Genomic DNA, 24373 nt, shown 5'->3' with positions numbered 1-24373 from the left:
ACTTATTTTATTTCAGCTAGTTGTGAAGGCAACATTTCACATTCATACAATTCGCTAATGTTGCTATTGCCTTATTGTCTCTCTATAACTCGACCAGTGGTCTGAAATGAGGAGGTATGTTTATATATATATATATATACAAATGTAAATTACTGTAACTTGATGTTGTCACATTTTCCTGTAAATAAACTACATAAAAAAATATACTGTATATATTTTGTATATTTACATTAACAGTGTAATTAATGTTCTGCTAAGTTTCAATCTCATCAAGTTAGTGTTTCTACGCATTTTTATATTTAATCCAGGCTGTAACAATTTAAACAATATCTTTTATTTGTGAACTGATGTTCAGCTGTTCTTAACTTATTTTCGGATCATCGAGCTCGATAAACACTGTCTTTCAGACATGAAGATGTACCTTTAACTTCCCCAAGCTGACCGCTCACTAAACCCCCACAGTCATCATGTTTTCAGGCCATTTCAAGTGTGATTTTGACTTGACATAAAGCTCTGATACGTTGTTTACTTACTTTTTAATTAATCTTCCCATTAACGGCATCATTTTGTTCATTCAGACTGATTTGCAAACGCGCAACGCGCACGAAAACAAGAGGCGGGATTTATCGCACGAACCAATCATATCCAATCATAGTGTGATGGAGGCATTCCCTCCTACAAGGTAGGATTAGGAAGGCATCAATACACGTCCGAATGCAACGTTAGCTTCACTTCCAGTCTCCTGAGACTCCTTCATCTGACCGATCTTTGAAGGAAGCATAGATGCATCCTTCACTGCCTTTGATTTCCCACAATCCTGTGCGTTCCATTCGGTGACAGTTGAGCTTGAAAAATACAGATGGCATCTGAAAGTTGCAGTTGGTGGTCAGTTTGTGTGTAAATGTACGTTTTTAACCAACGGTTTCCACTTTTGATGTCATTTCTTGCGAGAAATTACTATTGTAGAAATTAAATATTTGCTTTTTTCACGAAAGCTTGCTGTATTTTGCTGTAGATCATTAAACCGTTACACTGCAGAAGTCTGTCTGAAATCAGTTTGACTTGACTTTTTGACTTGAAGTGGCGTTGCATGGACGATCTGCTGTTTCATGTGACTCATGCATGTGTGTTCAGCCCCAACAAAAAGTTGCAAAAAGTTTTTTAGAAAACTGAATTTTGTCAGTCAAAAGTAGTCGATCTCCGAACTCAACGTAACATGAGGAGAGTTTTTATCTAAGTTATCATGCTTTTCATTGAAATTACAAGTTCATGACATTTCCTCACATGGAGTCAGTTCATTACGTTGCATTCGGAGATCGACTACTTTTGACTTCTTCTAATAGTCTTCTAATATCTTCATTGCTGCGTATACCGTCGGTAAAAAAAAAATTAAAAGGTAAAAAAATATGTTGCATTAATATTATATTAAACTAAACTGTAAAATGTGGCAATTTGCAATTGTTACTTTAAAGAGATATTTTTTTATGGAAGCTTGTTTCCGCCAAAATTTTATCTCACAATTGCATGTTTATATCTCACAATTCTGACTTTATAACTCGCAATTCGGACTTTATAACTCGCAATTCTCACAATTCGGACTTTATAACTCGCAATTCTCACAATTCTCGCAATTCTCACAATTCTGACTTTATAACTCGCAATTCTCACAATTCTGACTTTATAACTCGCAATTCTCACAATTCTGACTTTATAACTCGCAATTCTCGCACTTCTGACTTTATAACTCACAATTCTCGCAATTCTGACTTTATAACTCGCAATTCTGACTTTATATCATGCAATTCTGACTTTAAATCATGCAATTCTGACTTTATAACTCGCAATTCTGACTTTATATGACTTTATATCATGCAATTGTGAGATAAAAAGTAAAAAAAATATATCTTTTAAAATAGTTTATTCTGTGGTGGAAACAAGCTTCCATAATTTTTCCTTATTTATCGCATACAAATTAGTTTTGCTGGTAATGTATTTAAGTGGATTCAGTTATGTTTAAATAATATTTTTGTCTTGAATAAAAACAGATCATTTAGATGTTAGCATTTTTTTAGTGTACATTATAATTCTTTTAACATTGTTGTTTCATTCTTTTTTTGTGTGGCCAATTTTTTTTGTTTTTCTCAACAAAATGAGTAAATTAATATTTAAATAAAAATATTTTTTGTTTTTCAGTGCCGGGCTCGTTCGACAGAATAAACCCAGTAAGTCGCCTTCATCATCAGACCATCACGAATCCCGGCCTCAGAGCTCACAGGAGACGCACGCGTGCACGAGGTGATGTGTATTGTGAGGCCTGTGAGATATGAAATGTGATGTGTTTTTTGGTGTGTGTGCTGGTTTCATATGCGTGAATGCGACACAATGAAAGCCACTAAAGTTTCGTCTCCATAATCACGCCGGAGGCTAAACTTATCACCTAATCTCGCACCGCTGGCATCAGATGTAATTGCACTGCGTGTTTGTGTGTGTTCGAAGGACAGCTGGAAGTGGTTTGGTGTGCGGCACAGATCAGCGCGGGGGGAAAAGATCTGGCTGTTATGCAAGTATTGGTTTTACCCGTTTCTGACAGTGATGGATATCTCGTAAGTCACCAAGACAGAACGTGTCTGTTTGTGCAAGTCTTTAGCTCAGCTTACACTCAATTATCACTCCATTAAGTCGACTCCGAAATCACGCCGTCTTCAGACTCGACTCACGGGTTTATTGGAGGCACGTGTGTTTTAAAAAAAACCTTCCTTCCACGTCTGTTGTGCTCCTCTCAGAAATACAAATTGTGGTGAGGGGTCAAATCCTCCATCACCCGCGTCTCGTTCGCTGAGGATGGAGTGGGTGATTTTTCTCCTGGTTTTATGAGCACATAAATCTGACTGGTGCCAAAGAACAGAAAAACAGTGGATTAAAATTCCCCTTTCGCCATGTTCAGGCGTCCAGCTGCACGAGGCTGTTTGTTTAACGCAGCTGCATGGAGAGACAGACAGAAAGAGAGATAAAGACAGACACGTTTGCCAACCCAAATGCCTTGTTTTCATTGGCAGGTACTCCGGTTTTCTCAGAATTATGATTGCGCTGCAGTGCACCACAATGCAGACTGACTAAACCTCCCAAATAAAGAAGAAGCGCTGATGGACAAATCCTTCCAAAGGCACCTGATGGGACATCATTAGTGATGCGGTGTGAAATAATCAAGAATACTCTCATTAGAATCAGAATTTGGGAATGTTTTTTTTCTGTTAAAGGGACTGTGGAAGAATTTTCGGTAACACTTTACAATAAGGTTCATTAGTTAACTACCTTAGTTAACATGCACTAAGAATGAACATGACTTCTTCAGCATTTATTAATCTTAGTTCATATTAATTTCAACATTTTTACATTATTAATACATTAATAAAATCAAGGGTTGCATTTGTTAACATTATTTATTGTTAATGCTAACAAACAATGAACAGCTGTATTTTTTATTAACTAACATTAACAAAGATTAATAAATACTGTAACAAATGTATTGCTCGTTGTTAGTTCATGTTAGTTAATACATTAATGTTAACTAATGAACCTTATTGTAAAGTGTTACTGAATTGCCAATGTATGAACAGCTTTTATCGAAACGTAAAAAACGAAACCTTCCCCGACTAGGTTGTCTATGAAAGCCTGTATAGTCTGATTTTTTTGTGAAGGACTCGGGACGTTTTTGACCATCAAAAGGATATTTAGGGCCCTGTGATTAACGAGAACACGGACGGAGTCGCGGAATCCAAGCATAAAAACGTAATTTACTGTATTATAACGTGCAATTTCATGGAATTTGTCAGATCTTGGATGAATAAATCAAAAGTAAGTCAGTAAAATCATGATATAAATTAGTTTTCTGTGAATATTAAACCGCAAAAAGACTATTTAAATATGAATCCTGCATGTTCTCTGTGAATAAATGGCGACATGAACACATGAACTTCACCTCCAGAGCCGCTCTGAGAGTCACTTCATCCGCTTCATTTGAGAAAAACGATCTCATATGTGTCATAAACACAGAGACTCAAAGCTCTTCACGGCAACCCGTCAAAATAAAAGTTCGGTTTAACTTGAAGAAATTACAACAGAATTATATTACTGTTGTACAGTAGAATTTATCTACGTCTCAATGCAATAATTATAACACTAATAATAATAATAATAATAATTAAAACTTTATTTTTTAAGGAATAATTAAAAAATGTCCTCCGTGTTTTAATTTTAACAGTAAAGCTCTGTTGTGCAGCACTTTGCTTGACAAAAAAAAAGTTTGTTTAATTTCCTATGATTAAAAGATAAATTAAATTAATGTTTTATGCCTTCATTTGATTGCCAGAAAAGTTTAAATGCACAACACAGAATTTCTGGAAGATAAAAAAACTTTTCATAGAATTGTTTCTTAAATCATTGATTATTTTAAAATTTAATTAAACCATTAAAATGGAATCCAGAAAGCTTAAAACAGAAAACACAGAATTTGTTTAAAATAAAATGATGCTACAAAAAAAAAAAAAAAAAAAATCTCATTAAAAAAAAATTCTTAATTTTTATTTTTGGCTTGTTTTGTATTAAAACTTTTTTTTTATCTTAAAATTACAAATATATTTAATATTATAAATCTTATAATCTTATAAAATCTTATATCTTATAATTATATTTCATTTATAAAAAAAAAATTTTCATTCATTTTTTTTTTCGGATGAAATATGATACGTCTCTTCTTCCACTTGCAGTAATTCTCTCACTTCAGTTATTTCTGTCAGCTCTTGCAGTGTAATGTTTGGTGAAACCTTTGTTAACTTGGCAGTTGAGTGTAATTCACACCCATGTCTACCACTCCTACTTCACCTTTACTATATACACACACACACACACACACACACACACACACACACACATGCCGCCCTCATGAACACTAACTGACCGATGGCGCTGTGATAGACGAGCATGTTGGGCCTGTTCATCTGCATTCCTCCGGGCCAGAATCTGCTCTTATAGGACCGGCTCAGGGACCGTCACACAGAGCGGCTTGTCTTCAGTGCCTGATTTTGTGTTGATTCGTCTCACTTTCATTTATCGTTGAGTGTTGAGTTTCACCAAGTAGATAGAGCAATAACAACCAGTCGTGCAAGATTGAAAAAGACTTACACTAGGACAGCATTCCGGTTTGCATGCTTAAACTATGCAAGTTAAGATAATAAAAGTTAATAAAAGTACTAACACTGCAAAAAATTATTCTAAATATGTTTGTTTTTTTAAATCTAAATAATATAAAAAGATTTTTAAATAATAATAATAATGACAGTGAATTATTATTTATGATAATTTGTTATATTATTATTATTATTATTATTATTATTTAAAAATCTCAAATACCCTTTAAACAAGATGAAATATAAATCGATATTTGATTATTTTTTTCCAAATCTCAGAATTTGGTATATATTCTAATTATAATAGAAATATTATATTTGTAACAAATTACATTTTTAGTAATTGTGTTATAATAAATGTATTATATTATAATAATAATATTTATTAGCCTATATTATAATCAATATTTTCTATTTAGCTAAACATTCTTTAAACAACAAACATTTACTTTTCCTAAATCTCAGAATGCATTACTATATTTATAATAATTAATTGTAATAAGTATAAGGTTTATTATGTTATATCATGATTGCATGTATTATTATTATATGTGTTATATAAACAATATTATGAATCTAAACATCTTTACCTTTAAATATTATAAATTATGTTGAGAGGCAGAACTGAATAGATATTGCAAATATAACTGATTGATAAAGTTCATATCTAATAAAAAGATATTAAGTCTTATAAAACACCACATGCTACCAAATGTACTATAATTAAAATTACATATAGCACTTTCATTGTCCAAAAATAGACGTCCTTTTCTTTAAACTAGACTTATTTCTTTGTTGTGATTATTTTAAGAGGCGAAATATGACCCGGACATGTTCTCGAGAGGTTTTGTAAGATTCACCCACGAGGAAAACAAATTAGCGAGATGTTTCTTGCACAAAGCATTTTATTCTGCCGTGTCGAAAATAGCCCTCCTGATATAATCAGTGCCGACTGAGAATGTTTGTTTCCTGTTCTGTCCCCATTAGTGTTTCCAGAACGATGACTCTGAGAACAGAGAAAAGCGGGAGAGCAACAGGTTAGTGCTATTTCTCTTTCCTCAGCTCTAAACAGAAAGTGCTCTCAGAAACAGGACTATATAGGCCTCGATGCCTGAAAATGGTTGTGTTGTAATCGTGTAATTTTATGGTCTTGACTTTTAACACTGCAACACATAAAAATGATGGTTTCCAGACACGCTGCTTTATAGGGCAGATCTGCGTGTGTGTTGGGAATGAAATGCTGCGAAACAGAGAGAGAGAGAGAGAGAGAGGAGAGAGAGAGAGAGAGGGGAGAGAGAGAGAGAGAGAGAGAGAGTAGAGAGAGAGAGAGAGAGAGAGAGAGTAGAGAGAGATAGAGAGAGAGAGAGAGTAGAGAGAGAGAGAGAGAGAGAGAGAGAGAGAGAGATAAGATTACATGATCACAAATATAAACCGATATTAGATGGGTTAAAATAAGAAATATAATTGTTCTAGCTATGAGGATAGAGAGAGAGGGGGGGGAGAGAGAGATAGAGAGAGAGAGAGTAGAGAGAGAGAGGGGGGGGGAGAGAGATAGAGAGAGAGAGAGAGAGAGAGAGGAGAGAGAGAGAGAGAGAGAGAGAGAGAGAGAGAGAGAGAGAGAGAGAGAGAGAGAGAGAGAGAGAGAGACTGTGACCAGGGAGAAGTGGAGACAGGGCAACTACGAGGACATTAGCGGGACATTTTATACAAAATTTGAAATACGTTGCCCTAACTTCATAAAATGAAACAATAAAACACAACTTCAACATTTATTAGGTGAAGACAGAGATTTTATCCTAGCAGCAAGATATACTGATGCCTGTCACAAAAAGAGGGAGGAGTCAACTAATCAGTGATGCGCTCACACATGCGCTGTTGATTAATTGTTCTACTTACCTTTTTTTATTTTTTATTTTTTATGTATGTTTACGATTGGAAATGCTTTGGCAATACATTGAAACAATTGTCATGCCAATAAAGCACATTTGATTTGAATTGAATTGAATTCAAAGAGAGAGAGAGAGAGACACACACACATTCTTATCTTGTCTGAATGTTGGTACAAATGTACTTTTTTTTTTTTTATAATTTTTTTTAAATAAATGTATTCATGCATTTGTTTACTGATTGATTTATTGACTTTATTGATTATTTGTTCATTGCTTATGTAATGGCCAATGCTTTGGCAATACTGTACAAGTCATGCCAATAAAGCTCATTTTGAATTTGAATTTGAGAGAGAGAGAGAGAGAGAGAGACAGAGAGACAGAGAGAGAGAGAGAGAGAGAGAGAGAGAGCGAGAGAGAGAGAGAGAGAGACAGAGAGAGAGAGCGAGAGAGAGAGCGAGAGAGAGAGAGAGAGAGAGAGAGAGCGAGAAAGAGAGAGAGAGAGAGAGAGAGAGAGAGAGAGAGAGCATGGGAACAGGCATCAGGATTGTGGTTGTGGCTCAGCGTTTCCCAAGGCCAGCGGTAGGAAACAGAATAACTGGATCTCCCTGACCTCCTCAACTGCCCCCCGGGGGGTTCCTGTCTCAATGTTTAAAACAGACCGTCCAAACGCATCCTGGAGAGGCTGAGCCCAGTGTCGGAGCGAGCAGAAGAATAGGGCGCTGAGGGAAGCTAAGCCGGGTCTAAAACAGCTAATCTGAGGACCACACAGACGAGGAGCAGGTCATTGTGTGTGAAGAGGCCAGCTGGGAGGTGGACGGTCCTCGGGCCCGGGGTCGACCTAAAGGGCAGGTGCGAGACCCCGATATACCTTCATTCACCCCTCACACAAACTGTTTTGCAAGAGCTATTCACAAAAGGTACAATGGCCCTTTCCAGGAATGAGGATGCATGGGGTTTTAGGAGCCTGATGGAAATCCACGTCATTTAAACTCACAGCTCTGCAATTCACTCCAGTGCAATAGCACTTTATACAATCAGTCCTGACAGGATTTCATAATTTAATGTAAAATCAAGCATTATTTGTGGCGGCGTGCATTTTTGTCTCATTTCTGCACATTTTCTGCAAAAAGAGTTATAACCTGAGAGGGGTAAAGCAATGAAAATCCATAATCCAAACAAATGAATCGTATTGCAGTTGTATTGCAGTGAAGTGTTTGAAAATGTACGAATTGAGGCCCATTTGAGGGAATTTCATTGCATAAAAATGTACAGGTAATTATACTCCTACGGTCGCTCTAACATTAAAGGGATAGTTTACCCTAAAATTAACATTAAGTCATAATTTACTCATGCCACATGCCTTTTTTTCTTTTATGGACCATAAAAGGAGACTAAAAAAAGTCTCGTCCAGATAATGGCAGTGAATAGCGACCAGCATCAAGCTTTTTAAAGAAAGAGACAAAAGTATCACAGAATGATCCCATATTTTAAGTGTTCGGGGGGGTTAAGATATGAATTTTTATGTATTATTTAACGAAAATCCTTGGCCGTTGATCTTCTGTGCGCGTTCATGAGACTCTATCAGTGTCGCAGTCACTCCGACTCGCCCAGAAAAACACACACGTTAACAAAAACATATCATTAAATACAATCCATGTACTTTCTTCTCTGAGGTGAATATATTCGTTGTGTTCGTCGTAACAAGGCATTATCGCGTTCACATCAGGCAAACAGAGATCTGGTCTGGAGATATTCAACTCGGTGAAGAAAGTGCACAGATACTCTCTTGGGATCTCAAAGCGTTGTATTTTATGTTGTGTTTTTGTACTGCGCTGATAGAGTCTCATGAATGTGCAGTCGAGCACAGAAGATCAATAGCCAAGCTCAGGATTTTCCTTAAATAATACATCAAATTTCATAAATATCATATCAGTAAATATCATAAACCCCCAGAACACTTGGAATATGGGATCATTCTGTGATACTTCTGTCTCTTTCTTTAAAAAGCTTGATGCTGGTCGCTATTCACTGCCATTATCTGGAAGAGCGTGAGCATTACAACAACACCAGGGTGAGTAAATTATGACTTAATTTTCATTTTAGGGTGAACTATCCCTTTAATAAGAACATCATGATTGTTGATGGGTATTTTCATATATGCATTTGCTTTTATCTAAAATGTCTGAGTTTGCATTCAAGGTATTTACATTTTTATAACTGGAAAAACACAAAAAATACAGCAATTATTGCTGCTCTTTTTTAAGAAATGCCACAGCAAACTCAGACATTTCAGTCTGCAAAATCCTGATGGGACTCTACAATATATGGGATAGTTTTAAACATGAAAAAACAGTGTCAGTGTTTCTTTAGTGTGTTCATGTTTTTACTCTCGCTTGACCTCGACGGAAATGCAGATTTCCACGTCAAAGAAGGCGGAGCCTCAGAGCCACACCCACCTATTACATCAAGTCAAGTCACCTTTATGGATATAGTGCTTCTTGCAATACAGATTGTTTCAAAGCAGCTTTACAGAGATAACAGGAAAATAATGCAACAAAAAATAGCGTCATAGTCCAGCTTAAGTAAGTTCAGTGATGGTTCATTTTTGTAAAAAAAAAAAAAAAAAAGTTATTATTTAGTCCATTTATATATATAGCCGCTCTGGAGAAAACAGTGATGTCATCGTCCAGCTCAGTTCAGTTCTCATATAATGCTGTCAATGCAGGCAGATCAATAATATTATTGAATATTAAACATCATCGCCACGAACAAGGGTGACCTGTGATTGCTCTGTTGCAGGATAATCCTGTACATGTGATTTTGTGGCACAATGCGGGACACGTGTGAGAGAGATAAATTTACTACTATTATACTATGTAAATGTTGACTTACATTAGTCGGAAAGCCTGTTTGCCTTCACGTTGGATGATAACATGTTTTACATCGCCAATAAGCTTTGTTAATTCTGACTGGCACTCAATTTGCCAGGTTTGATTTTACTCTACAGGACCTATTCAGTCTGCTAAATATAATGAGCTGAGAAACAGGCTAGTAGGTAAAAATCACATTTAAAATAAATGTATTTAAAGTTGCAGTATGTGAGATTGAGTGGTTGAAATAGGTACTGCAGTCCAAATTCAAAATATCAGAGATCGTTGTTTCCCACGCGGGTTGCCAGTTTGAGGACGCGCTACGGGAACGAGCGCAAATGACAATGGAATGCGAGGAGACTTGTAAGTTGATGAGTTGATTTATTGATTTATGATGAGTTGATATCGCGTTTTAATATGCTCCCATTCATAGAGATTTGTAGATGGATGTCGAGGCTTTTTAGGTTGTGTGTGGAATCTGCAATCTCTGACCCAGTTTGTTTGCTCGTTTCCAAGGCTGCGATGCGCTGTGTTTCCCGCCAACTGGCATCCCGGGGTGTCGAAATACTATTGGCTGAACTGGCAGTGGGCGGAGTCACACAAACCAAAACAAAAACAGACATTCCTACATGGGGAGGCACATTTCAAAGTAAAATAACTGGCGGTAGAAGTGTTTTTCAGAGAAACGAGTTTGTGACTCAGCATGTTTCCTAAATATCTGCAAACATATTATGGTATTTTTATGCTTTAGTACAGTCAAAAACTTACATACAGCACCTTTATTAAAGTCCCCTGGTAATCAATAATTTTATCCCTTAAAACTCCCTTAAAAGTTTTTTCCTTGAAAAAAAAATTATACATGCCTTAAAATAGCTTGAATGTGACTCGACACTCTTGCCTCGGTTCTATGAATATGCAAATGAGCCCCGCCTCCACTCACTCACTCAGCTCAGAGATCCACTGGTTGACGATCACACGTTGATCTGATTGGTTACAAGGTAGTTTGAGACTGTCTTTGGTTCACTGCAGTTTTAAGGAGAAAATACTCAGCAATGGTGTCGACTTATGAATTTACACATGGTTTGTCTTAAAGCATATTAAAAACACCACATAGACATATAAACAACATTAAAAGCTGGATTTTCACCACAAGGGGACTTTAAGTAGCAACTTCTTCATTTTCCTTTATTAGACTATGCAAACATTAGATGCATTTTACCGGACTCGGTGCATCAGCATCTTGGATCTGACAGGTTTGATCAACAGGTTTTGATCTCTTATCCAGTACGTGTCTAGATGAAGTCCCGGCTTCCCCTCAGGAAACATCCCTCTCTACGATTGCGCCGGCTGGTTGTTTTCCCTGCTCTAGCTAGAACATGACTAGAACATTAACATGCATTTTACAACATAAATAGGGTACATTTTAATTTCAAATGTGAATGTGCTCATTTTTGCTGTGACATTGATGAAAGAATCTGTTTCAAGTCAACTAACAAACATCTTTTTACCATTTCAGGGTTATCGGCCTCATCTCACCGTGAGGAAGATCAGATGATCCAATCGCCCATAATCTGGATCTGCATAGCCATTAAAGTCTGAGACAAAGAGTGAATTCATAAGAGCGGCAGTGGGAAAGAAGAGAGAGTGGCCGAGCAGAGGAATGAGAGATAGAGAGAGAAGTATAATGTTACTTCCAGCTGTCCTCCGTCATCCATACTTTCGCTGGGACGTATGGCCACGAGTTAATGCCAAACATCCGGTGTATGTCAGACCCGTGAGCTTCTGCACAGGACTCAAATAAGGTCGACGACCTCTTGCACAAGGGGCCGGTCCATCATCCTATGGCAACTTTCAGAATGAGCTCAGCTGAGAAAACACAGATGTAGCCGATGCTGTAATAGACAAGAATATGTACATCAATACTGTCTGTGGTGACAGGAACTATGTGGCAACTCAAGACATAAGACATATTAAAAGTCTCTCCTGCAAATTTTTATTTTTTTTCAATTAAATGAAATTTTGCATGGAACACAGAGAGAGATTTTGAAGAATGTTCACGTTGCTCTTTTCCACTTTGAAAAACAATGAAAGGATAATGATCAAGAGCTGTGAATAAAAGCACCATGACATTCAGTCTTGGTGTGTTAAAACATGTGTACCAGGTTTGACGTCAGTGCTATGTTTCCATCCACCTGTTTTTATGCGCATTTTGGGATATCGCTTTTTTTTTTTTTTAAATGCACAATCGAAACATCAAGATGCACATAAATGATAAAAATGCGCTTAAAAAACATATGCACGTGCACAAACTACGATGGAAACACATTTACTGAATAAATACCTTGATGCGCGACAATATCCTCATGTGATTTTTCCCTCAGCAGAGGCTGTGATTGGATAACTGGACTAACCAGCGGACCAATCACATCGCAGCATCTCAAATGTTGGTTTAGTGGATCTGAAACGCCGGAGTCAAAGTCTACGATCAGAATTATTTGGTTTAATTCCCTCCAGAAGCGTCTCACACGATTGTGTTCCCAAACACCAGCATCCAAACGCTAGAGAACATGACAGCGTTTATTGTGTTTCGTCTGACGCTCTGAGACTCATTTATGATGGAGGGAAAAAGAGCCACAGTTTCTTGGAGCAACTTCCAGTTTTATTACAGATATTGTATGCCAATTTCCCAGGAAGTGATGATTTTGTTGTCTTGAACACATGGGACGGAAACTCACAAATTTTTGATGCGATATTCCAATTTTGTGCATAAGGTAAATTCATAACTCTGATGTTTTCCCATGTGTCTTATAATGCACCAAATTTTATTATGATTTTTTTTTTTTTTTTTTGAAAACAAGCCGTGCAAAATTTCAAGCTAACAACGCAAAGCCATCGTATGTCTTCAGAATGACTTCGCCAAAAGTCATATGGAAAACCTTTTTGGAGCTTTACAGCCTCTAGTCACCATCCATTTTCTTTGTAGTAGCAAAATTACTCCTTTCCACAGAAGTCATAAAGGATTTGTAATGGCATGACGGTGAGTAAATAATGACAGAATTTTCATTTCCTTTATGGTCCTTCATTTTGTTTTCAAGGAATCTAAAGTTGAGTTCTATTTATTTAACATGTATTTATGTTGTATTTATTAGTATTTCAATGAGCACAACCCACTCTGCATTACTAGGAAGAAGATATTAATAGACGAACATGGCAAAAGAACGCAAGGCAAAGGTGCGAGTCCACGATGTTATGAGGGAAAACAAGCTGCGGGAGCGCATTAGCAAAATGCAGGTATGGCAGCCGAACCTCTTTGAGTCCATTTGGAAAACACAAGAATGTTTTCAAGTGTCCTTGCATTCGCACACAGGCTGCATTTGGCAAGCTTTGAAGCCCCAGAATATAATGCATCTTAAAAGCAGCCCATGGCCTTTGAGGAGCACAGAGACCCTGAAAGACTGCTGACAAACATGCATTACTTCATTTTCAATTTTCTTTCTGTCTTTCTTTCAACTTTCTGTGCATGGCTTCAGTACATTTGGTTGTTCTTCTTTTCTTTTCTTTTGTGGTTGTAGGTTGTTGTTTCTCAGTCAAATGAAAAGCTTCAAGATAACCACAGAAACATCTCTTCACCATCAAACTGCTCCAAAGTTAAAACATTTCAACACTTTGTTTTTAGCTAAAAGCATCTCTAACTAAAGCATCTCAGAACACAGCTTCTCATACCTCAAAACACTGAACACAAGAAGAAAACTAGTCAAACCTGAGGATAAAACTTGTCTTTTTATCTTCTTTAATCAGTTTTCTCTTATACCCTTTAGAGTGTGTGAGAGCTGTCATCTTATATGACACTCGTAACGTTAAAAAGCCCACAGGTCTGGCTTGCCGAGAGTGAAACGGATGTGAAGTTGTTTAATAAAACACATGATTGCAGTACGGTTTGCCTCTCAGGATGGCTGTCAGCCTGTGGAAGAGACAGGAAGGAAAAGCCTTCATAAACTCAGATGAAAGAGATACTGATGTACAGGTGCACAGCGAGGACATGTTTTATTGGCTGATTTGAGTTTTGGGCTTTATTTAATGTTTAAACAAAGGATGATGGTGCTGACACTGAATCAGCTACCAAAAACTAAACTGACTAACATAAATATTTATTATATGTTATACAACTTGCCATATACAGTAAAAATGAATGGTATAACATCACTTTGGACCAAAATTACATTGTAAAATAATGTCAAATGCATGACATCACATACGATTTTTTTTTATATATAAATAGTTCATCAATAAGGTGTTTTATGTTACATTTCATGTTATTTAGTTAATGTTTAATGCATTATTTAATGCCACATGTGTTACCCTGATGGTGTTTTGACTTCGTTACTGTACACAAGTATTGGCCATGTTTATGGATAGGCCACTTACAATGAACTCTGATTCATCATGTGGCTCTCTATTGTACCACCTGTATTATCATGTTGGAAGGTACAAAGCATAGCTTGGTATATATAACATTATATCACATGATGAAATAGGCAGTTATAAGTTGTAAAATATACATATGTCATCCAGTAATACCTAAAATATTGCCACCATGTTTTTTGTAATTTCTCTGCTGTTTATTTTTATGCAATTTATGCATACATTTTATGCAATTTAAAAAATACTATTCTCTTGGTTAAAATTAAATACACTATCACTTCTAAACAGGAGTGAAAGAGGCTGGTTAGTTAGAGCTGTCCCGGTAACCCTCACTCCGTTGGCCTCAAGAGGTGCACTAACGTTCTTGTTAGCGAAGCCTAACTCCCATGCAGGTTGGCTTTGGTTCTAACCCCATTTGGAGCGGTGCAAGTAGAAATACTTGCATTGGTGCCGTGACCCGGATGAGAGTGAAGTTTAGGGGGGTGAGTGTAACGGAGACCAGCTAGCATCTAATGTTAGGGGCTACAGTTTTTAGTGTCCTTGTTAGGATTCTTGCCTCCCGTGTCGGTTGATTTGAATCCTGCTCAGAGCGGTGCAAGTAGGACCAGTTACATTGGTGCCGTGACCCGGATAAGAGTGAGGTTTAAGGGGGTGAGTGTAATGGAGGTCAGCTAGAGGCTGTGGTCTTTAACGTCCTTATTAGCGCGCCCACCTTCCATGCCAGCTGATGCTGGTTCGAATCCCGTTTGGAGCGTTGCAAGTAAGATGAGTTGCATTGGTGCCGTGACCCGGATAGGAGTGAGGTTTAAGGGGGTGGGTGTAACAGTTTTTAACATCCTTGTTAGGGTGCTTGCCTCCCATGTTGGTTGATGTTGGTTCGAATCCCACTCAGAGCAGTGCAAGTAGGACCAGTGGTGCCGTGACCCGGGTAGGAATTAGGTTTTAAGGGTTGAGTGTAACAGAGACCAGCTAGAGACTACAGTCTTTACCTTCCTTGTTAGCATGCCCACCTCCCATGCTGGTTGATGCTGGTTTGAATCCCATTTGGAGCGGTGCAAGTAGGACCAGTTACATTGGTCCCGTGACCCGGATGAGAGTAAGGCCTAGCGGGTGAGTGTCTAATGTTAGGGGCTAAAAACTTTAAAGTCCTTTTTAAGGTGCTTGCCTCTCACGTTTGGTTGATGCTGGTTCGAATCCCGCTCAGAGCGGTGCAAGTAGGACCAGTTTCATTGGTGCCGTGACCCAGATGGAAGTGAGGTTTGGCGGGGTGAGTGTAAAGGAGGCCAGCTAGAAACTAAGGTTAGGGGCTATAGTCTTTAGTGTCCTTCTTAGGGTGCTTGTCTCTCATGTCGGTTGACACAGGTTCAAATCCCGCTCAGAGCGGTGGAAGTAGGACCAGTTACAATGGTGCCGTGACCCGGATGAGAGTGAGGTTTGGGGGGAGGAATGTAACGTAGGCCAGTTAGCATCTAACGTTTGAGGCTACAGTCTTTAATGTCCTTCTTAGGGTGCTGGCCTCCCGTGTCGATTGACATTGGTTTGAATCCCATTTGGAGCGGCGAGAGTAGGACGAGTTACATTGGTGCAGTAGGACCAGTTACACAGGCACTAAATACAGTACCCATAAAAATGTCTCAGCCAATGAAATGGCTTAAGGGTCCAAAGAGGGATATGACTTTGCAGGGCCATCCTTACATCCGCTACCTCTCACTGTCTTGAGCGTTCAGCAATGTAAGTTTAAATATAGCTTGCGACATCATGTCATCTCTTTACTGTGCTTATTGGTCTAAAAAAGGTCTAAAACAAACATGGTAAAAACAGTGTCCAGTAAGATGCATCTTTGGCTCTTGTTCTGTATCGATGTGCGCATACACACACATCAGCGTGAGTTAACAGAGCAGAGCTGTGGAGGTTGCTGACGGGGCCGGGACAGGAACCCCTCATTAGCACTGAATTAAACACAACCTACATCAGTTCAGTCTGGCAACACATGAAAGAGCACCCGTGAGAGACAGGGATCTGCACTCGTTGTCACACTTCATCCCTGACTAACACACACACATTGCTCTGAAAACCACATCACTGCCACATACAAACAAACACTGTGTTTCGTTATATGCAAATGTCCTGTATGCAGAAAATCCCCAGATGACTAAATACATTTCTGTGCAGATTTACCACACAATTCACACAGTATTTGAGATTAAAATCTCTTTTACAAGAGTGACCTGGCCAAGAAAGCCGCTGCACTAACATAGACATACAAATACACATCAAAACAGAAAATCGAAGATTGTAGCGAACATTTGTATTAGAAATGCAGAGAGACAAATAAGACAGAATTAGACCACAAATAGACTTATAAATAAAACAATACCAATTAAAACTTAGAGTATACAAAGAGGGCAACTCAGCTTTATCATATAAAGTGCAATGATGTGCTTGATAACTATAACAAGTAATGAAATGTAAAGCGCTATGATAAAGGGTATAATTTTTTTTTTAAATAATATACTGGGGCATTGCATTCATATAAATTCAATGCATCAATTCAATGCATGCTGTTTAACCTTCCATTTCCAGTGTAACAGAAGAACAGAAAGTCATAATGGTCATGATTAATATTTCTTACTTGACTTTGTATTCAATCTGACCAATCAAGGGGAGACATTTTTGCACAGAAGATACAAAATCAGTATTTCCAAAAAGAAAAATGGACGCTACTTGCTTAGGTCATGTGACAAACGTAGTGAAGTCCACCATTAACTCAACCCCTAAACGAAACCTTCACTGAGGGGAGGGAAGATTGTAAGAAAATTATATCATACGATTTCATAAATTTCACCAGAAATTCGCCAATGAGTGTATGTTGTACGTAGTATAAACACACGGTGTGTGTTATTCTGTTAATGGGAATATATAGTATTTCTGAGCATAACCCCAGTCTGCAACACCAGGAGGATGAGAGTCATGTACCTGATTTGCACAAAGAACTTCAAAGCAAAATAAATCAATTTTGTGTCAGGCTCCTCTGGTCTCTTACACCTACAACCACACAACAACAGAGAACAAGGAAATAAATATGCAAGCATGAGCACAAATGCACTGTCCCATTGTACATACTTTGCACACAGCTCCAGCATCAAAACAAATAATTATTATTATGGGAGTTAACTATAAACATATTCATGCATTTAGTCACTTGATGAGTCGGCCAAAAGCACTTGGCTTGTTACAGCCATAAAACATGATTTGATAGGTGGCTGCAGGTGATATTAGGAGGCCAGACATTTTCATTCTACAGAGCATTTGATTGGAGAATCATCCATGTAGTGCCAGATGAGTCATCAATGTTTTTGTTTTTGTGGAAGAAAGAACTGAACATTTTAAATGTGTGTGTCTGCTAAAAACACATTGTTGTCATTTAGGAGTACCAAACGGCAACCTTCCGGTCGCTCTCTTGAATCCAACACTGAAGTGACTTAAACTGCAGTTCATCGACTGGCCACTAGAGACCGGCTGCAGAAGAGAGTCAATCCCATAGACACGCATGTTAAAATTGCCAACTTTACAGCAGAAAAAAACATGTTTACAGCCTGGTACAAAAAGTGGTTTTGGTCTATATAGCTTATTTTGCCCTTCATGCGGACTGTGAGGGGGGTGAATATTTTTATAACTCATCCGTTTAAATTATATTAAGCCTTAAAGTTCTGCATTATTAAGGGCGTGGCCACTTGAGTGACAGGTGGATTGCCACTGATGTCACTACTAGCGTTTGTCTGCTTTCTGTTAGCGTCACGACACCTCAGCTAATCCGCCTCGCTGCACATTTACGGTTAGTGACGTAAATGTGACGTAAGAGTGACGTTAAGATGGCGACGGCCGGCTCCGCCCACTTTTCAGAAACCTACGAATGCCATCACAGACACTACGTCGATATTTTTTAAGTCTATGAGGAGTACTCTACTTTTTTTTTTTTTTTTTTTTTTTCATTGATTCATCTAGAAGACACTTTTATCGAAAGAAAATTAAAAATGAATAACATTTTAAGTGATTTGTCACAGAACAAACCATGTTTGTACACAATGCCAGAAAACTAGATTAGGAAACAAGCTAGAGCAAGTGAAATACAGAAAAGAAGAGCATTTTTGTTGCAAATAGATTCTAATAGACATGAACAAAAAGTAACAGCTCAAATTTTGATTTCATGGGGTCTTTAGCGCACTTGCTCTTCATTTGCTTCTTCAAACTGTTCCTCTGCCGTAGGAATAATCTTACAGGAAGATCTTCTGATTCAAGATAACGAGGCACGCAAATTAAAAATAATAATTATGTGCACGGATAAATAATTAACAAAAGGCTAAATACTGCTATATTCCATTAAAAAAATAAGAATTGTCAATTTTGAATCACACTTTGATTTCAAACACTCACGTTCGCACTGCAGGACCAATTAGATTTTTTTGTAAATACAATTTTTTTTTTTAAATGTGGCCAGATTAAATTTTTCTGTTCAGATCCAGTTGCAAACTTGCATAGGTTTCACTTTTATGTTTTTCATTAAGGCAGAATCCAAATCTGAGCACATTTATCACAGAAAGCGAAAAAGAGCATGCAGCGTTTGGTGAAAATGTGAGCAAAAAATAAGAATAATATATATATATATATTTTTTTTTTAAGCAGATTTTTAAATCATGTTCAGATTTCATGTGTTTGCTTTTAGGACAAACCAAAAAAAAAAAAAAAAACTGCGACAGATTTGAGTTGGACAGGCTAGAAAACAAATCATACAGTATTTCTGCTGCCTCTCTGAGCAAGGCTGTATTGACATTAATTCCATGTTTGAATATATCCTAGTATATTCTTGTTAGGGGTGAAACCCAGCGGTTCACACAGCAGTGGATACGTGGGATCCACTTTAACACACTACTGCCACTTCACACCATCGCATTATTTATTCTCTATGAGCACGTCTCTGGAAATGACGCATGTGTGTATTCTTGCCAGTGTGTGTGTAAAAGAGACAAACCAGACATTCATAATTTAAGAGCAATGTCTGTTGAGTGAGTGACTACCTGAGGGGAAATGAAACATTGGATTTGTTGAATAAAATATAAGTTGCAGGAACCCTCGTGTGGGTTGTGTGTGTGTGTGTGTGTGTGTGCAGGTAATGATGTCAGTAGGGACCGAATATGTAACGATCATGCAAATGCACATTATTTAAAACATACACACATAAAGTACAAGCCCAAATACTTGTAGCAACATTTCCACATGCAGACGATTAGATTTCAACTCTACATTAAAAGCTGGTTTTGCTGAGTGTAGTTTAATGTAAATGATATTGTAGTTGGAGGGAGTGCCGAAGACGCACGGATGATCGATTACGCGTGCAGAATACGAGAGCGTGCTGGTTTGACGTTTTGAATACAATAAAAGGTATTATATTTTGGGCAGTAAATGTAGCAGTGTGTGAGATATTGGAAACTGTCCCTACAGGCTAGTTTCCACATGCCTGCAACTAAAGCTGGAGCTGACTTGTATTGTTCAGGCAAACGATCCACCTTGGGCAGAGAGGTGTGTGTGTGTGTGTACCTGCCAGACTGTATCAAGACACACACACACATGCACAAATGCATGTATACACATAATAAGAAAGCCACACACACACACACACACACTCACACACACACTAATGAGGCCCTGCGAGGCCCTGCCGGTCTGTCTGTCAGTCTGACACACGCCTGACAACAACATTGAGCTTCTTCTGTCTCTTCCACTCGCTTTAATTCAGCAAAACTACTGACAGGATTATAGAGACACTCAAATTAATTCAATTAATAATGTGCTCTGTCACTCTCTCCCTCCCTGGGAGGACAATAATAAACTCTGATTTGTGAAGGAAGAATGTATGAGAGACGTGGAAACGTGCTTGAGAGAAACAAACACTGAGGGTGTTGCTTTACCGAAGCGGTGGTTTTCATACGGTCCAAAACAAAGATAAATGCTAATACGATAATGTACGGGAGAACGGGGCGCAACCTAACGCTTCTTGACTTTCTCAGTTTGTGTAAATCTACTTAGGGTTCAGAGTATTTATTTATTTTTTTTTATTTTTTTTTACATTAATTTCCCACATGTCTAGTACAATTATGTGGTTTTGTTTTATTAATACAGTGTATACTTTTTTCTTGATATACCCCAAAAGAATGGAGTTTTAACAAGACCATATAAGACTGATCATATAATTTTACAGTGTACTGTATAATGACATTAATACGCAATATCTATGATTTACAGTATTTGTTTTTTCTTTCTGAATTTAAAATTTGTCATTTGTCATTTTGGGGGGGCAAAAAGATAATGAAGAAAAATGATAACCTTTGTTTGGCAAAATGTTTGTTTATTGTTTTATCGGGAGGAAAAAATCTGTTAATCTTTTCAAGTAAAGACTTTTGTCAGAAAAATAGAATTTGTAAAAAATCATTTTACCCTGATAATTATACGTAAAACTTTTATTTTATTTTATTATATGTGTACACAAATATTTTCAAAGTGTAAGGAAAATATGAAATCTTTAGAGTCATTAACTTGAAATGGTATATAAATTCATCAAAACCAACAAAGTATTTTAAAGTCCCTGCATTTAGTCAATCATTTTATCCCTTAAAACTCATCTTTGATCACCAAAATGGCGTATAAATGTTTTTTCCTTGAAAAAGGAAAGGAAATTTTTCCTCATTTAGTATGGTGCTATGAATATGCAAATGAGCCCCGCCTCCACTCACTCACTCAGCTCAGAGATCCACTGGTTGACGATCACACGTTGATCTGATTGGTTACAAGGTAGTTTGTGACGTCAGAAACACCAGCGATTTCAAAGCGTGTTTTTGAGACTGTCTTTGGTTCACTGCAGTTTTAAGGAGAAAATACTCAGCAATGCTGTCGACTTATGAATTTACACATGGTTTAAAGCATATTTAAAACACCACATAGACATATAAACAACATTAAGGGCCCTATTTTGCACGGCGCAAGTGCACTTAGGTCGTGTCTGAATCCACTTTTGCTCATTTAACAACGGGAAAAATGGTCGGTGCTCCCGGTGCATGGTCTAAACGGGTCGTCCCTATTCTCTTAACGGTGTGTTTTGTCTCTATTCTCTTAATGAGTAATGGGTGTGTTTTGGGCGTAACGTGCAAGAAACCAATCAGAGTCTCTTCTCCCATTCCCTTTAAAAGCCAGTTGCGCTCGCACCATGGCGGATGGCATTTTTAATATTTGGCGTGTTTTTGTGCTGCTGCGCAATAAGCAGAGTGTATGTGCGTTATAGGCTCATATTACTAATGCGCTCTTTAAATAAAAAAATTAAAAAATACTGCCCCATTAACTTTAGAGCAGGTTTCAGATGGTCAATGGCTCAGTCTATTTCAGTTCCTCAAAATAGCAACGCACCAACAATGCGCCAGAACACACACCTCGTTTTCAGACCAGCAGCCCATGAGCGCACACATGGGCGCAAATACATTATCTATTTAAATAACGTGGCGCAGGACGTGAAAATGAAAACTGTGTCGGGCTGAAACTAGCAAAACACACTCGCGTCGCGGCCGGCGCTGCATTGCACTGGTGTATGATAGGGGCCAATAGCTGTATTTTCATCACAGGGGGATTTTAAAATCTAGCACACTCTTATTTAAAGCATAAAACAAAACATATATTGTATATTAGCTATATTTTCAAGCCTTTCATGTCAACAACAAAAGATATGGGGAACCTTTTCTCCTCTGTTTATTTTGCAATTATAGGGGAGAGCGGGGCACAACCTAACGCGGGGCTAGTTGTAACACCCTTGTTTTAAATCTTCCACAAATGCTAGCATGATGAAACTTAGTGAATTTACTAGTTGCCATATCAACACTATATAGAGAAATAAATGCGCCAAAATTCAGAAATCTTTGGAAGATATCACTGAATATTTATTTAACCATAGCAAAAGTATATTTCTTGTGTTCATTTTTCATCTCTATTTTTGGTGTTTATTTTAAATTACACAAATCTGATATTATTTTAATCTCCAATATGTTATTTAACAGTTGATATGGTTCTTTAATGCTTCTCTAGCTAGCAGAAGACACTCGCCGGGTTTAAACCCCAGTTGTGCAGGCGGGGCATGTTGTCACACTGCGTTACAATGAGGAACCAACTCTGCTCGGGCTGCTCCATATGAGACCGCTTCAGCACTGGCTTCACGGCCGAGTCCCGAGTTGCGCGTGGCATCATGACACTCACCGGGTGACAATCACACCGGCGTGCCGCCAGACCTTCAGCCCGTGGTCAGACCCCTCGCTCCTGCGGGCAGGAGTCCCCTTGGAACAGGTGTCCAGGTTTGCTGTGGTGTCCACAGATGCCTCTGCCACCGGCTGGGGTGCCACGTACAATGGACATGCAGTGTCAGGGGTGTGGACGGGCCCTCAACTGCATTGGCACATCAACTGCCTCGAGTTGCTAGCAGTACGTCTCGCTCTGAGCCGCTTAAAGAGGCCGCTACAGGGCAGAGACGTGCTGGTCCGTACGGACAACACTGCGACTGTTGCGTACATCAACCGACAAGGTGGCCTAAGCTCCCGTCGCATGTCGCAACTCGCCCGCCATCTCCTCCACAGGAGTCAGTGGCATCTGAGGTTGCTTCGAGCCATGTATGTCCCCGGTGTGCTCAACCGTGTGGCCGATGAGCTGTCACGAGCTGTGCTCCAGGGAGAGTGGCGACTCCACCCCCAGGTGGTTCAGCTGATCTGGAGAGAGTTCGGTGAGGCAGGTAGACCTGTTTGCCTCCTCAGAGACCTCCTACTGCCAGTTGTTTTACTCCCTGACCGAGGGAACACTTGGCACGAATGCACTGGCACACAGCTGGCTCCGCAAATATGCATTCCCCCCAGTGAGCCTACTTGCGCAGACCCTGGGCAAAGTCAGGGAGGATGAGGAGCAGGTCCTTCAGGTCCCCCTATTTGCCCACCCGGACCTGCTTCCCAGAACTCATGCTCCTCGTGACAGTCCCTCCCTGGCCCATTTCTCTGAGGAAGGACCTTCTGACTCAGAGACGGGGCACCCTATGGCACTCGCGTCCGGACCTCTGGAAACTCAATGTCTGGTCCCTGGATGGGACGCGGAGGTTCTAGGTGATTGATCGTAAATATTACACAATAAGTGTTTTCTATTGTAATATATTTTTAAATACTTTATTCCTGTAATGGGATATTATTTTTTATCAATGTGGAATACAGTTGTTCTCAATAATATATTTGTTGAAACTATGATACTTTTTTTTTTAAGGATTCTTTGATCAACAGAAAGTTCTAAAAGAACAGCATTTATTTGAAATATAATCTTTTGTAACATGTAACATCTTCTTTACTGTTAATTTTGATCAATTTAATGCGTTTTTGTTGAATAAAAGTATTAATTTCTTTCAAAAGACAAAATCTTACTGACCCCAAACTTTTGAACATTAGCTTATATGAACTGCGTTTTTGATTTTGTAAATAGATCTGGACCAAATTCTTATCTTGTCTCAATGTTGGTACAAATATACAGGTGTTTTGTCTTAATTCATTTTCTTTTTATTTCTTGTTTATATAAATGTATTCATGTATTTGTTTACTGATTGATTTATTGATTGATTATTTGTTCATTGCTTATGTAATGGCCAATGCTTTGGCAATACTGTACAAGTCATGCCAATAAAGTTTATTTGAATTGAATTGAATTGAATTGAATTGAATTGAGAGAGAGAGAGGAAGAGAGAGAGAGAGAGAGAGAGAGAGAGAGAGAGAGAAAGAGAGAGAGAGAGAGAGAGAGAGAGAGACATAAACCTGAAGCACAGATTTGCACAAGCGACATAAACACTGGAAGGTGCAAATACAACAAGAACACAATGAAACACACAACCACTAGCACGTGTGTGTGTGTGTGTGTGTGTGTGTGTGTGTGTGTGTGTGTGTGTGTG

At 38.3% G+C, this 24373-nt stretch overlaps 1 long non-coding RNA gene across 1 annotated transcript; it reads left to right on the top strand.

Moving 5' to 3' along the window:
- Positions 1-2194: 2194 nt before the first annotated feature.
- LOC311278368 lies at positions 2195-12299 on the top strand. Its single transcript, XR_014625413.1, has 4 exons — positions 2195-2295; positions 6174-6223; positions 7733-7924; positions 11462-12299. It is a non-coding gene; the product is annotated as an uncharacterized lncRNA (long non-coding RNA).
- The last annotated feature ends 12074 nt before the right edge of the window (positions 12300-24373 follow it).

The sequence above is a fragment of the Rutilus rutilus genome, assembly GCF_951802725.1.
Source record: "Rutilus rutilus genome assembly, chromosome: 19".
Taxonomy (NCBI): domain Eukaryota; kingdom Metazoa; phylum Chordata; class Actinopteri; order Cypriniformes; family Leuciscidae; genus Rutilus; species Rutilus rutilus.
Note: the sequence above shows the minus strand (reverse complement) of the source record. Positions and strands in the feature narration are given on the sequence as shown.